The 14,914-nt window shown below is 42.7% G+C and overlaps 1 protein-coding gene across 1 annotated transcript in view; it reads right to left on the reverse strand.

The window, feature by feature from the left end:
• Positions 1-14,914, reverse strand: part of kcnh3 (potassium voltage-gated channel, subfamily H (eag-related), member 3) — a 91,614-nt gene that overhangs the window by 53,281 nt on the left and 23,419 nt on the right. The gene's annotated exons all lie outside the window — the stretch shown is intronic.

The raw sequence follows: 14,914 nt of genomic DNA on the forward strand, positions 1-14,914 counted from the left end.
GTTTAACAAGGGAGGTACAGATTGTCTCTGACTGCTGCTGCTGCTGCTGACTCACACATGCACAGACAAACACACACATACACACACACACACACACACACACACACACACGCACACACACACACACACACACAGATGCACGCACACACATGCACACACACACATGCTTTTATTGCCATGAGAGAGCACTTAGCTAAGCCCAGTAAGGGCACACTGAAACCCCCTAACCTCAGTTATATAAAAGACAGTGGGATCTGTGACGATGACAGCTCTAACCTTATGAAAAAGTAATATATGTCAATACAGTGTAACCCACTTAATATCACCTCTGACATAAAGAACAAGTATGCAATATTAACCGGGCTGAGATTTTAATGGGGTTCCAATATAATCTCATGGCGCCACAAAGTGGAAGAACAAAGGTCTGTGTTTTCAGCATGCATACTCATCTGTTTTATGGCGAAATAAATAAAACTAATTAAACTGAATTTTGTGCTGCTTTAATTCCATATTCTACTATTCTTCCAGAATTACATGGCAATTTACTGCTTGAGTCCAATGTTTCAGATAATCGCCGTGCTTGACCACAATGTGATCGTCATCAGTTATTAACATATAACACAGTACTTTAACAGCTATTCAGTATTTCTTAACTTTGAATTAACTTGTCAATATAGCAAACAAAAGATCAAATAATCAAACCATGTACATTATATGTAAATAATGTTACTGTATACCTATTGGAAGAAACAGACCACCACCCTTGAAAATGAAAGACTATTTTAGCAGTGCTACCTGCAGTATAAAAAAAGAAAGCCAACACAGCTTTCCAAATACTTTAGAATTTTTGTAAATGGTTATAGCATTTAAATGAAACAACTGATCTAAACAAACAAATCTGAAAGAATGTCAATGCATGCAAATGTGCATTCAACATTCAACTTCTCCAGGGGTACACTTTAGGAAGGTGAAGCTTTCAGAGTTAAATACAACACCTGTTTCTGTTAAGTGTTTTTTTGTTCACATCTACTCTCAACATCACTCTACTTGATTCCAGGAGCACTAACACGTACCTAGCCATTTAGCCAGCACAACCAGATCTTCATATGGAAGTGAGCTAAACAATTCAGTTCAGTAAAAACACCCAAACCGCTCATCACTAGGAGCCCGAGCAAGCTTTCCTACCTGACATATCTTTACAACCCTCAAAATCAAAGTGAACATGAGCTGAAATTTTAGCTTTAAAAATATATTACAGTCTGTATTGCTGTTTTGAGTTAAATGGATTCGTAATCAACTTTGCAACAGTGTGATTGGCTGGCTAACCAGTGTTGTTTTTTTAAGCTGATGACATCCCTTCACAACACCGTCTGAATATCTTTGATTGGCTTTTGAGCATGGTATTATCCACTTTTAGATATGAAATTTTATCGTATGTGGCACATATTGACTTATTCCTTCATATTCCACAATATCATCCCTAACATTTAGATTTAATATTTTAATTTTCACACACATTTGATTTTCAAAATGTGTCACCTTCGCACAAACTTACATGATGGGTGACAGAAATGAGGAATGTCTAAGAAAGGCCTCTTTCTGACGTCAATAAAACACTCACTGAAACTGTTCATAGGATAAATAATTTATTTTGCTGCGTCCTGCTGACAGACTCATGATGAAGCTGGTGACCTTACACAGGTTCAAGGATGGAAATACGCACACCTCTGATTAACAAAGCAGCTAATCACTATAAAGAAACACCCTGTTGTTGCTGCTGGCAGAAAAATGGAAGCTTACCTAGCACACATAAATCAAGGTATTCGAGGACACTCAAAGGGAAATGTGTATTTAAATGCTCTCAAAGTACTACAGCCCCTGCAGCAAAACCACAGTGACATTTAGATATTTAAATATAGATTTACTATTTAAAGATCGAAAACAAAAATACTGCTTACCTCATCCCAACACAAACCTAAAAGAGGAAGATTTCACTATCACCACTCACACTCATGAGGAAAAAAACAGTCTTAATTGTGGGTCTGGCCCATTGCGACAGGTGAGTAAAATTCCCCACTGAATGTTTCCAAGCTCTTAGCACCACTTTTTCCATCACAACAGGTATACAATCATCATATAGTAGTAAAATTTGCCATCGGTGTCTTCAGAAGCACATCAACGTACATGTGCAATTAGCCGTAAAGGATGAGCACTTTGATCTGACAGGATACTGAGGAAAGAAAAACAAAAAAAATGGAAAGATCATCCATTAGTGTGGTTCGGTTATAGGAAATCACAGTCATCACATTCCACCAGTTTCCCTACAGGTTACAGTTTCCCTTTCTTCCTGTCAGCTGTGTCTCGCCCCACATTTTGCAGGATATGACCCATAATTTGGAGACAGTCCATTTCGCATAAACTTTTCATTAGGCCGAAATCATCTGCTTCTCCAACAGGCTTTAACCAAGTTTGTCTGTGTGCAGTATTACAAAAATGTTCATTAGATAGGGGTGAATGTGAACCCAGTGCAGAAGATTTAATATTACTTTGCAATTGTTTTCTAATTGTGTTTCTGGTGATAATTGGCGCACACTCTTCTTTGGGGTAGTTAAATATTATTAATAACAACAATGTAATTTTTGCGCCACTTGCAAATCTGCATATAAATCATCTGATTCAAGCCCAAAGAAAAAGCACTGAAATTGGACTTCCCTTTTAATTTTAAAAGGTCACAGAGAGCCCAGGGTAGCTCTGCAGACAGGAGTATTATTATAGAAGATAAAGCAGTTGTGCGCTTTTGTAGTCGCGGAGGAGCTAGCTGGTAGTTGGGGTGGAGTGATGTTTGAGGACGCGCAAGCCTTTTCTCCTGTTAATCTCAACAGCAAAACTCGATTTAACAAAGCACCTCCCCGGGCGTGTCTTCTGTCTCCTTGCCCAGCTGACGCCGTTGACGTCAAGCGGGCGAGCCGTTCACACACTGACACACTGACTCATGCGCGCCGAGCCGTCTGCAGCGCACGCCGTTTCCAGACCCCCGCACCGCCCACCCACTCACCCGAAACCCTCCAAGTCAGACTCGCTGATAGCACCCGCACCCTGTCTTTGTGGCTGATGAGCACAGGCTCCTGCGTGGCAGGAACCTTGGCATCCTTCGCAGGAGCTGCATCCTCGGCGGGGGCTCCTCTCGCCTCCTTCCCCCTGCGCCCTCCCCTCTCCATGCAGGGGTGATTCACGCCATCAACCCCGTTTGTAAATGTTCCTCTAGACCCCGCTCATTTCTGACATTCGCTGGAGTCGAGTGTCAGCCTCCACTTGGCCTGCTTTTGGCTTCACAAAACAGGTGTAAATAGACACCCTTGCCACGGCACTTTGACTGTCACACTCATAGCACAGCAAAATGAAGACTGCGGAGAGATTTTTAATCAAAGCCCCGACCCCGGATCAGTTTAATCTTGTCTGACACAAAGGCTGAGGTTAAAGTTAGTGATGGGCAAGCTGACTTAGCATCACAAAGGTCATGGAGCTCTGAGTATTTATTTAAAGCTTGGGAAGAGGACGTTTTCATTTAATGACTCTCAAGTGATGACACAAATCGCCTAGATGTGTAACAACACCCCTGCCCACCCTCACTCAACCTCTCTTACTATTACTACAGTAGAGACAATAACACATGCCAAAGATCACTGTGGACATGACTGAGTGCTGCTCACTGCTGACAAGTTGCATCTAGCTGTGACAAAATCATAAATAGCAGTCATTTATGCATTCTAGTGTCTGAAATTTTCCTCAATGACTCAGGCATTCTCCTGGAATCAGGAACGCCAGTGACACTAACTGTTCTGCATCTCCAGCGCAATTAAAGGATACCACCAGTGAACTGTGCTGTGGCATCCAGCTTCCAGGCCTCGGGCAAGACAGAATTCCCCATTAATCCTCTCCAGGTACTGTTTGGAACCAATCATCGATCACTTGGGAAATGACAGCATTGCCTCCTGATTGACTTCCGTCTGTTTCTGAGCTGTGGTTATTGGACCGTTAATTCATGATAGCCACATCACGATGGCCAGTTGCCACCAGACAACTGGATACGAATTATCAGCCCAGCCTAGGCGGCGGTAACGGTCCAGCAGAACAGAACTATTCACTGCAGCAGTCCTCAGCAGGGCATGGCTCGAGGGTTAGCTGAGGGGTTGCCATGGTATTTGCATCCTGGCTATGCCCTTTGCCGGACAGGGCATTGATCGTGGTCACGTGACACCCCCAACACCACCAGCACTTCTGACGGGGGGGCTGATGCATTCAAGACCGTCTAATCAAACGCTCGCTCTTTCAAGTCTTCACCTTTTATTTCCGCATGCACAGCATCTCATCATCTGTCTCAATCACGAAAAAGAAAATCGCTTCTTTCCCTGACACTGCCCATATCTGCCATCAGCACTTTAGCCTGACAGCCATTTACAAAGGAGAAACAAAGGGATCAATCACACAGAGGTTCTTTATGGTGGCTGAGTGATGGATTAATCATGATCTGGGCTGAGGTTCACCAGGTGCGCAGCGCGCGGACATGCACGTACGTGTGAATGTGCGAGAGAGTGCGAGTGCTTGTGTTTAGGTGTGTGTAGGTGTGTGTGTGTGTGTATGTGTGTGTGTGCTTTGCTGACTTCATTAGTAGTAAGGAATGTGGTGGTAATGTTTCTGTATTCCACGTGCAATCAAAAAGCAAAATACAGAAGTCAGACTAAGCAAGATGCTTCAATGAGAGAAGGAGTTTGATGCAGGTGTACTTGTGGCGGGAATGGCAGATTAACTGTACTGTACACACACACACACACACACACATACATGCACAGTATTATCACACCATTAATCAGACATTAGGAAGTCAATAGGCAGTAAAAGAAGGTTGATGTTTAACCCACAAAGGAGACATTGCCCCTTGCTAGAAACAGAGCTGACTCTCAAACCTGACTGTTACCAAGGCCAAACCCTGGTAAGGGGTTCTATGAACCAAACAGATTGAGACCAGGTGCTATTGTGTATTATGCAACCAATAAAAAAAACACACAACAACAACAAAAAATATGTTGTTCTCCACAGATTTCTTTTTGCCACTGAATACAAACAACCTCCTCAACAATTCATCTCATTTCCAATCCTCCTGACAATCCCGCAGCTGGTTCTGTGCAGGGAACGAGAGCAAGAGAGGCATTTTCAGATCAAACAAAGGAAGGCTCTCTGATTGAAGGCTTAACTGTGTGATAAATCAACAGGGGTCCAAGTTTTGTGTTCAGCCCACCATGTGATCACTGCCGAGTTTTTCCATTATCTTTAATGCAATGAATGGAAAATAATTTGTTTTGGCCTTTTTTTTCCCCTTTTCTCAGCAAGTGATGGATTTTGGTTAAGACGTGGACTACATTGTTGGATTCACATAATTGACAGACAAAGTGTGTTTCTGTCAGTTCCTCCAAAATCTTTTTTTTTCCAGCATGTTATTCTAGTTTGCTTAGCTTTGGTGTATCAGAAAGAACCATTCTGTTCCACTCCATTCTGAATCATTCCCTTCCGCATAAGTTCTGAAATAACAGCAATTAGTGCAAATAGCCACTGACCCCACACAGAGGCGTTAGGAAAAAAAAAATCACATAAATGGCCCATGAGAGAAATGAGCTTCATATTCTGTCTCTATAGGAGCAATAAAACACCAATCAAAAATCCATTTGTTGGAATATCCTGAGTAAAAATGGAAATTTGAGAAGACCCAAGTAGTGAAGGGGCCCATGGTGCTAATGCTTCAGATTTCAGTTCACGGACCTAACCAATATAACTACTGGCTCAATGTCTGATCGCCAACACTACATCCGCAAATCTCTAGAGGACATTCAAAAGTGGCTCTTCAATCAACTCATATTTTGCTATTGATGGGGTCAAGAGAGCCATTAAAACGTTGTTACAAAAATTGGTGTTTTACCTAGAGCTGAAACGGATGTTGTTCCAACCGTACCTACAGTTTAACAAGATAGTAAATGAGGAATTACACCTTTCACTTTTTCTTAACTCGATCTAATGCCTTTTAATTTCATAAGGGGAACATATGTTATATAACAATATGAGTGACTTACCTCTAATACACTGGAATATATTTAATTTCCTGAGCACAGAGAAACAGTACTGTTCATATTTATTCATACCCCAGACTAAAATGGAACAAAAAACATGCTGTACAGGAACAAATATGCATATTAAATTTTTCCGTCTGCTTAAATGTTTTTTTTTTGTAAATGCACTTTAATTTTAATGTTCAACTTGAACATTGACATCATAGTGTTACAGTTACTGACAACTGCCTGGAAAAAGGCTCTTTTTCCATATATTGTATTTGCTTTTGTGTCTTTCGTATTAAGCTTCATTAGCTGCATTATGAGGCCATCATAACTGACTGTCTGTGGGATGTATCCTGTTCATCCACACTCCTCATTGGAGTCATTGCAACATTTTGGTACATTTATGTACTGGTTGTAATGCATACCTGATCTGTGTTAATTTAACACAGTGGAATTGTATAGTAACTATTGAGTTAAAGCTACTATTTAAAGCAGGGTGTGCCGTAACAAATTTATGTGCATGGTTTTAAGGCTAAAATGTTTGTATAAATACAAGCTTCTGCATGTAAATATTTTATCTTTTCAGGTAATAAAGTAAAGGTCGAATGCTGGTGTGCAGTTCCAAAGACGTTTGATTGCAGTGTGTCATTCTTATGGTGAACCTTCACTGTGTCAGCCAGCCAAACTCCTTGGGTGGCACCCAGCACACACATAGCCTACAGTATTGCTCATATCTGCAGTATATTCACACAGGCACTAAAAAGGTATACTGTGTGTTTCAAATAGAGACACAGAAAGACAGAGAGGGAGACAGACAGACACAGAGAGAGACAGAGATGGAGAGAGGGAGACAGACATCTGGAGACAACAACAAACCTCAGACTGCACTGAGGAGCCCAGCTAATGAGGGCGGCCTTTCACATACCCCTCCTGGACAGTCATTTTTTGGCAGATTGCTTTTCATTTGATTTGTCAGGAAGAACTACCCCCACTGCAACTGAACTTTGCAGTGAGTCATTCAGAATAATATGAACACATTTCTGTATGAGTGTCGTCTATTCCGCTGTTAATTGTAAATCAAGCTTTCTTTGTTTATATGCCTTCCATTTCCAGCCTTCCATTGCTTCCATTTCTGAGGTAGAAATTCTTGGTTTTAAATAGTTTTTACCCACCCTACATGTTTTTGCCCACATGGCAAAACTGAGCTGTGCAAGAGGTGGAAAAATATCATACTTTCACATTGATCCATATGTGAGAGAAAAAGCCTTAAATTTGCTAGCTCTCATACCTCAAGTCATGACAAAGTGCCAGTGGACAGTTCTTGAATATCACTGGATGCTAGATGGTCTTCAGCATGGGCATTCAACTAATCAGAACCTAGTATTTTTTTCAGGTAAGCTGCAGAATGGCCACAAATTGTGACACTAATAATAGTCTAATAGTCCATTCACACAATTGCTCCCACCAGTCTAAAAAGTCTATGGGAGAGAATTTGAAGGACACACATTGGTGTAGGAAAGTGAAACATACAGACAGGCATGAAGGAGCACTATGATGGAAAACAAGTATATTACCCTGAGAAGTGTCAGAAAATGTCCTGAAAATTGATTTAAAGGTCATATATAAGCATGTGTAAACTCCTATTAGTGTACATTAATCTCAAAAGCTTTGTGCAACTGTCAAATATGTTTGCAATTTATAAATATATTTATTGCAAAGGAGCTCCCTGAGTGATATCCCTGAAGCCTATTGTGTATGCTTCATCACTGCTGCAGTGCCCTGTGGGGCCACTGTCGTCACCAATACCACCAAAACAGAGACTGAGTAGCTATGAGTAGACATTTTGCATTTAGGATTCAATGGAAGCCAAAACCATTAAGTGGACATAATATGTTTAAAGGAAGGTCACAATAAGCTTAAAAGCACTTTCATTTTTGACAGCTACCTACTTTGACCTTTATGTCAATGTCCATGTTACTGCGAGTCAGCCTGACATGGGGGCCATGAAAGGAGTTTTCAACCCCATAAGCATGAATCAGTGGAAAGGCGTATACATATTTAATAAGGCACTGCACTCATGAACCACAGTCCTTCAAAAAATACAGCCACTATTGATCTGTCATTAGACATTTGAAGGATTGTCCTAAAAAGGAAAAGGAATTGCTCTAGGAGTTATATGCATGTAATTTGTGGGGTCGAAGTCAAATCCTCATTATTCACCATAAACTGAAACAAAGCAAAGAGGAAATGTCTTGAAGTTCTCTCTCTGTCTTGCTCTCATACATGCATTTTAGTTCAACTTGTTTTACCATTTACAGGACAAAGATTACAAACATATTACATTCAGACATGTACATACATATTGATAGTATGTAGTGTGCTAGAATAACATTTATTTTTATATTTCTAAAATTAAATTAAATTAAATAAAGGTTGCCTCTGAGTCACACACTGTTCCTCAGACTATGGCCAGCAATGACATAATGTTCCAAAAGTATATAAATTGAATATGCTCCACACATATACACAGTTTTGGAGGTTTATGGACATATAGGAGGTTTGTAAACAGTGGCAATGCATTATTTATTTAAGGACAGTATATTTTGTATTTCAGTATATATATATATATATATCTCCCCCTCTCTCTCAGGAAGAAAAGCAGGGTTACTCTAGCATGAAAGTTGAAAGACGATGACACCGAGATTGCAAACCACATTAAAAAGCCTTATCTGTGTTTGTTTAAGTCAGTTCACTGGTGGGAATTGGGATATTCAAGTTCTGTATTTACAAAACACAGCCTTGCATATCACTCCTGTCCCACACTCACTGATTTTCCAGCAGCTCGTTCCACTGTTTCATTTTAAATCCTCAGTACACAGTATCATTTGGGCCTTTTCATTTGCAATGATTGCTACTTTGCACATGGTGACATGCAACTGTCCCAGAAAACTGAACTAGATAAAGCTTGGAATTGTGATTAAACAGAACCATTTACATATAAAATTCTGTGCAATACTTATTGCAATTAGTCATAAACAGATCCACAAAAATTTTTTCCACAGTGACATGTCAAGAATTTCTATTAGATTTAGAATGAAAATGTATTGGCAGAACACGGTTCATCTAAACAGATGACATTCTGACATCTTGCCATGGACAAAGCTGTCAACTGAATGAATAAATTATTAGGGCAATCATCATTGCAACACGATTACAACTGTTTAACCTTGAAACTATCTTTACAAATGGAGTGACAAAAAAAAAAAAAAACAAGACACAGGAGGCAGGCCTTCCCATAATTCCCCGGTACCTCTGACAGAGACAGAGTTTCAATCTTGTAAATGGCAAGGTCGCACAGCAAAGGGAGCAACGTTAAGCATTACTAATGCCCTTGCAGCTAGCCATTAAAGTAAGGGTCATATAGAGAAGGACAGTCCATGTTGGGGCGGGATTGTGGTGGTGTGTACGGCATGGTTTATCCTGTGGCAGGCTTGTTTTCACACTGAAACTCACCGGCATTGATTTAGTTGACTAAACACTGGGGTTGGCCATACAGTGAATGAAGGGATATCATCGCCTGTCAATTACGAGGCCTCTGACAAGAAGATATCTGATTTCCCCCCAGGCAGAATCAATTGACTCACAAACTGAATCTATATCTTGGTATAATCAAATCGATCAATGAATGACTTAAGAGGCAACAATGCACGTGTATACACAGGAATAATGAGAGGGTAAGGGATATGGGTGTGCATACAGCACCAAATCAGGATATGCACACACAGGCTGCTAGTGGAGCATTTGTGTGCCTAGTATTACCTTTCCAAAAGAGTGGAAAATTAATTATTGCATTCAAAATAAATTAATACATATATAAATAAATACTTCTGCCTGGTTGAAATTCAATGCAGAATATTTGCCAGTAAAAGCCACACCTGTATATCATACAAATTGAATAACCAGAAGCACTTTTCATATCTGAAAAGTTAACATGCACCCATGGTAAACAAACCAGTTTTCTTGCAACTATAAATTTGCCCTTATGCTTTTTTGTGACATACGCATTTGCCTGTTTTGTATATATATATATATTATATATATATATTCATATACAGCTCCTGTATTCCTCCTCTCATTTACTAGTGAATATTGGAAAGATTGGTCCTCTGCATAGCTCAGCAACCCAGTGTGTCAGCAGCACATAATTTATCTTTTGCTTGTCATTCATCATCATCATCATCAATAGATGCAGTAAAAGTAATACATTTGTGACACAGGCCTGTTTGCATCAGTACAGCAGCAGGCATAGGCTGTGGCTGTGAATACTGGCTGAAAGGCTCAGCATGGAGGCACCATACGGTCCCTCCAGCTGAAACTGGTCTGGGAGAGGGCATGGGGGTTTAGATGAACTTTTTCCGTGGGCACAGAGCCGCTCAGCTGGATTATTCAATTACCAGGGCAGGGGGGTGGGAGATCGTCCTGGCATTAATGAGATCTACCAGGAGGAGAAGCACGCCGTCTGATTCCTCGGACATTTATTGAAGTAGAAAAAAAAAAGAAAAAAAAAAAACACCAAAAGTCACTAAGAGGTGAGGAACTATGACTGAGTGTGAGCTGGAGAGAAAGACAGAGAGGAAGAGGGGAGAGACAGAGAGAAAGACAGAGAGAGAGAGAGAGAGAGAGAGAGAGAGAGAAGAATGGGGGTCAGAGACACAGACAGAAACAACAAGATAGCAAAACAAATGATAGTTACAGGAACATAAACCAAAGACGGGTGTTCCGGTAAAAGGCACTCAGAATGCCTGTCATTTCTTTCAAAATAATGGTCCCTGGACAGCCCTCAGAGGACAGTAAATGACTCTCTGCCATGACTCCCTCAGAAACTGTGGAAACCTGCCCTTTTACCCCTGCATTGTGGGCTGACGCAGCTGGCGATACAAGCCACTGTCCCTGTATTGTGTGGCTTTGCCTCAGGCTGGGGGGGGTTGGGGGGGGGGGGGGGTTAGCGACAGGTGGCACCGGGAGAGGGTAATTTAAACCTGTCTGCCACTAATCTTATTTATGAGCTTGGTTTAGCAAGGCATTGTACTCATTGGCTGGGTGGTTGTGTTTTTATTAAATTTACAGAGGATGTATGCCTTAAATCAGGAGCCTGCGAGCAGATAGGGCGGGGTGGGGGCCAGTGATGGTGGGGGGAGAGGAGAGCATCTGATTGCTGAGCCTGCGAGTGTATTAAGTGTCCAGGTGACGAAGCACCATGGGAAAATTATGGTAATGCTCTATTCATCATTCACTGAGTATTCATCACTGCGTTGACCAGCTGTACGCGGGCTAAATTATGGGAATAATTCTATTGACTATGAAAGGTTCTTTATAGGTTCCTCAAAGCGGTAGGGGTGTGTAGCACTACAGGTCTCCTAAAACGGCTCTGAGAGGCAGCACCAAATGATTGCTCCACCAAAAACTGTGCCTGTTTACCAAATCCCTTGATCCTCTTACTTACAGAATTATCTACGAGGCAGAGTTTCATATTTAGGTTTTCTTCCATAATCTCTTTGAAGAAGACAGGCATCTAATCTCTAGAAGGGGCCATTTGTTCCATATCAATAACTGTTGCCTATATGCAGGCGGTACATGGCAGGTAATAAGAGATTTTTTTTAACCCTTATCTGACAGGGTCATGCTTCAAGATCAGTGCCGCAGCAGACTTGGTCAATGCTCAATGTTCAGCCAGTTGACACCCCTCTGATTCAGTTAATTGGAGGAATTGATGTGGAGCCCTCACTGGTCCGGGCCTGTGGGATGTAGATGAATATTCACAAGGGCCACAGACTACAGCTGACAGTCTGGAAAAGAGAATCATAAATATAATGAGCTCATCGACAGCCCAGCCACACCTTGTGACAAAGGGCAGGCTTAATTGAAGCAAGGAAAGGAGAGGAAAAGAAAAGAGGATGGGGGAGAGACAGAGAGAGAGAGAGAGAAAAAAGAGAATTTGAAAACGCAGGTTCAATATCTGACCCCCTCCCAGGCTTCAATTCTCCATCCTACTGAGACAAGGAGCACACTGTAGAACTAGTGGCTGGGCATATATCAGGCTGAGGGACAAATAATGACCTGTGTCAGCATGGGTAGGGACCAGAAGATGGTGAGGTGGGAAAGGTTTATGCAGGGATAGCAAAGTTCTGTAAGCATACTGATTTTATATTGCTGTATGTTTCATATGATTTGTATTCTCATAAAACAATTTTGTTCATTGTGACACTGCTAAAGCTAATTTGAATTTAACTGAAAATTGAAAGGGGGCTGGGTGTGGCGAGAAAAGGTTCAACAGTTTAACAGGAACAGAGAATATTGGTTACACTTCCCATTAAATACATCTCACGTATAGTAGTACATGTGTCTTGTAATGTACTGAAAAAATACATTTCGCATGTTTTCCACTATTTTCATTTTTCAGAGAAAAACAGAGAAGACCGGCGCATAGATGGTACCCGGGAAAACCTTGCTAGAAAATGACAGGGATTAGAGGTGAGGACAGACGGCTGTGCATCCACTTTAAACTGCTCCCAGCAGAAGCCACAGGCAGTTTCACATGCATTACAAGGCTGGCGCTACATGTCGGGTTCCTATATTTGAGAGAAACTACGGAGACAGAGGGGAAAGAGTCTCAGGCCACCGACCCTCATAAAAGACGAGGACGAGATAAGGTAAACGGCTGCGGAGCATCTCTGCCTCCCTTAAAGTCTCGGTGCCTCGGCAGCGTCAGCCTTTAAGGCAGATTGCATTTAAAGTTTGGGTGAATGATGAGCGGCGCCATCCTCTGGAGGCTGCATTCCTTCAGCTGTGTGTCCTTAATAGCGTGGTGCATATTGCAGCGCAGAGGAAAGGGGCCTGGAATATAAACGACCTCTTGCACTCTTTTAGAAAAAAAAACCTTCAATCATACAGAGGCTTCTACTCAATCATCATCTGAAGCCCTTATGGACACGATTGAGTGAGTCTGCCCCCCCCCCCCCGACTCTCTGTGCAGAACCGAAGACTGCTCAGTGATTCCATATTATGTCCCCGGAGATTAATGGAGAGATGGGATGCATGTGTGATGGAGCTGGCTTTCATAACCTCTTGGAAGGGCTACCGTTCATCACGACTGGCTGGGGGTGGTTACACTTTATTTGCTGCTTTATCCTCCTCTCCACGGTCTGAGGGAAGAAAACTCTGCCTCTCATGGGCCAGGGCAGACCTCTTGGTAAGGGAAGACACCTGTTAGTATCCCTCATTTTGCTTTCCCTGGGCCTTGAGAGTTAGTTACCGGTTGCGCTCGGGATGCAAATCTGATGCCTCTCCCTCAGTGGGTTGCCGTGGCGCCCTGCTGCCTTCCTGCTGCTCCTGGAGTCATATACAGATGCCTCGGGTATCAGAAAGTCTGCTAAAGGACGTGCATTTCTGATCCTAACAGAGCCAGGTTCCTGACCGATTCATATCCATAAATACATCTTTCAACGTCATATTCATAAGAAGCTGTTATTCTGAATTCTAATGGATATATTTCAGTGCTTGTAACAACAGGTGCGTTGCCTTATCACACCTAAGCTTGAAAACCATCAATGAGGAGCGGGAAACAGTGACTGCCGCAGCCTTTAGAGACTAAAAAAATCTGCCACCCCGCGGTTTAACTCGATGGCCGGTCCACAATGGAGCGCTGGTGGGCGGCTGTTATTTGTGGTCCAGCTGGGGAGCGATAGGAGCAGTGCATGTGAAGGCCTCCGGCTGGGTGAGGATCTGGGAAACATGTCCGCCGGCAACCTCGACGCCGCAATCCCAGGATTGCATAACCGGCCTTAATGATGTGTTGAATCGGTATGGCCCCCCGCTGTGCCCCTCGCACCCCGCGAGAGAACACGGGGCGGGGCGGACGGGTTGCCATGACAGCACAGCGGGCGAAGCTAAGCGCTCGTCCCTGGGAGCTCTGGAGAGCCGGGAAGCACCGGCAGCCCTCCTGAGTCTGAGCGGTGATGCCATCGGCGTCCCATTACACTGCATTATATTACTGGCATTTAGCAGAGCGACTTACACGGGTTACAATTTTTACATGTTATCAGTTTATACAGCTGGATATTTACCGAGTCAACTGTGGGTTAAGTGCCTTGACCAAGGGCACAGCGGTAGTGTCCCAGCAGGGAACTGAACCGGCAACCTTTTGATTTACAAGCCCTGCTCTTTACCGCTATGCTACGCTACCGCCCACTGTGTGTCCCTCACCACTGTGTACGCGCTGACGAGTCAGAGCCAGCCGTCGGAGCCCTTGTATAGTATCCGTGAAGGGGAGGCAGGTGGAGGCACCGCAAGATAAGATGGATGGAGTTAGACTGACCTGAAATCCCCAGATGCTGGTAAGGCTTAATTTGGTGCAATTAATTAAGTGGGGCTGAAGAACAAGCACTCTGCATCTCAGCTCGTCCCCACCCCCCTCCCCCCACCCCACAACTCTACCCATCCAAGACTGCACCTCACCATGTATCGCTGCTGGAACAACAGCATGATTTGTCAGTCATATCTCCATACTGCACAGTATGCATTAAACATATGTACATATTAATGTATTCAAAAAAACATTTAATCACTTATGACATATTCAGCGGTCTTGTGGTTAGGCTGTGAGCACTGGTGCCAGAGGGCTTGGAGTTCAAACCTCGGGCGAGTCATTATGGAGACATTAAAAATGGTAATGCATCGTCTCTCTGCATGGTATGGTCATCCACATTAATGGGTGGTGTTCTTTCCAAGGAGTCCCGTGTGTGCAGAAATCT

Source organism: Megalops cyprinoides, chromosome 14 (genome assembly GCF_013368585.1).
Source record: "Megalops cyprinoides isolate fMegCyp1 chromosome 14, fMegCyp1.pri, whole genome shotgun sequence".
Lineage (NCBI taxonomy): Eukaryota > Metazoa > Chordata > Actinopteri > Elopiformes > Megalopidae > Megalops > Megalops cyprinoides.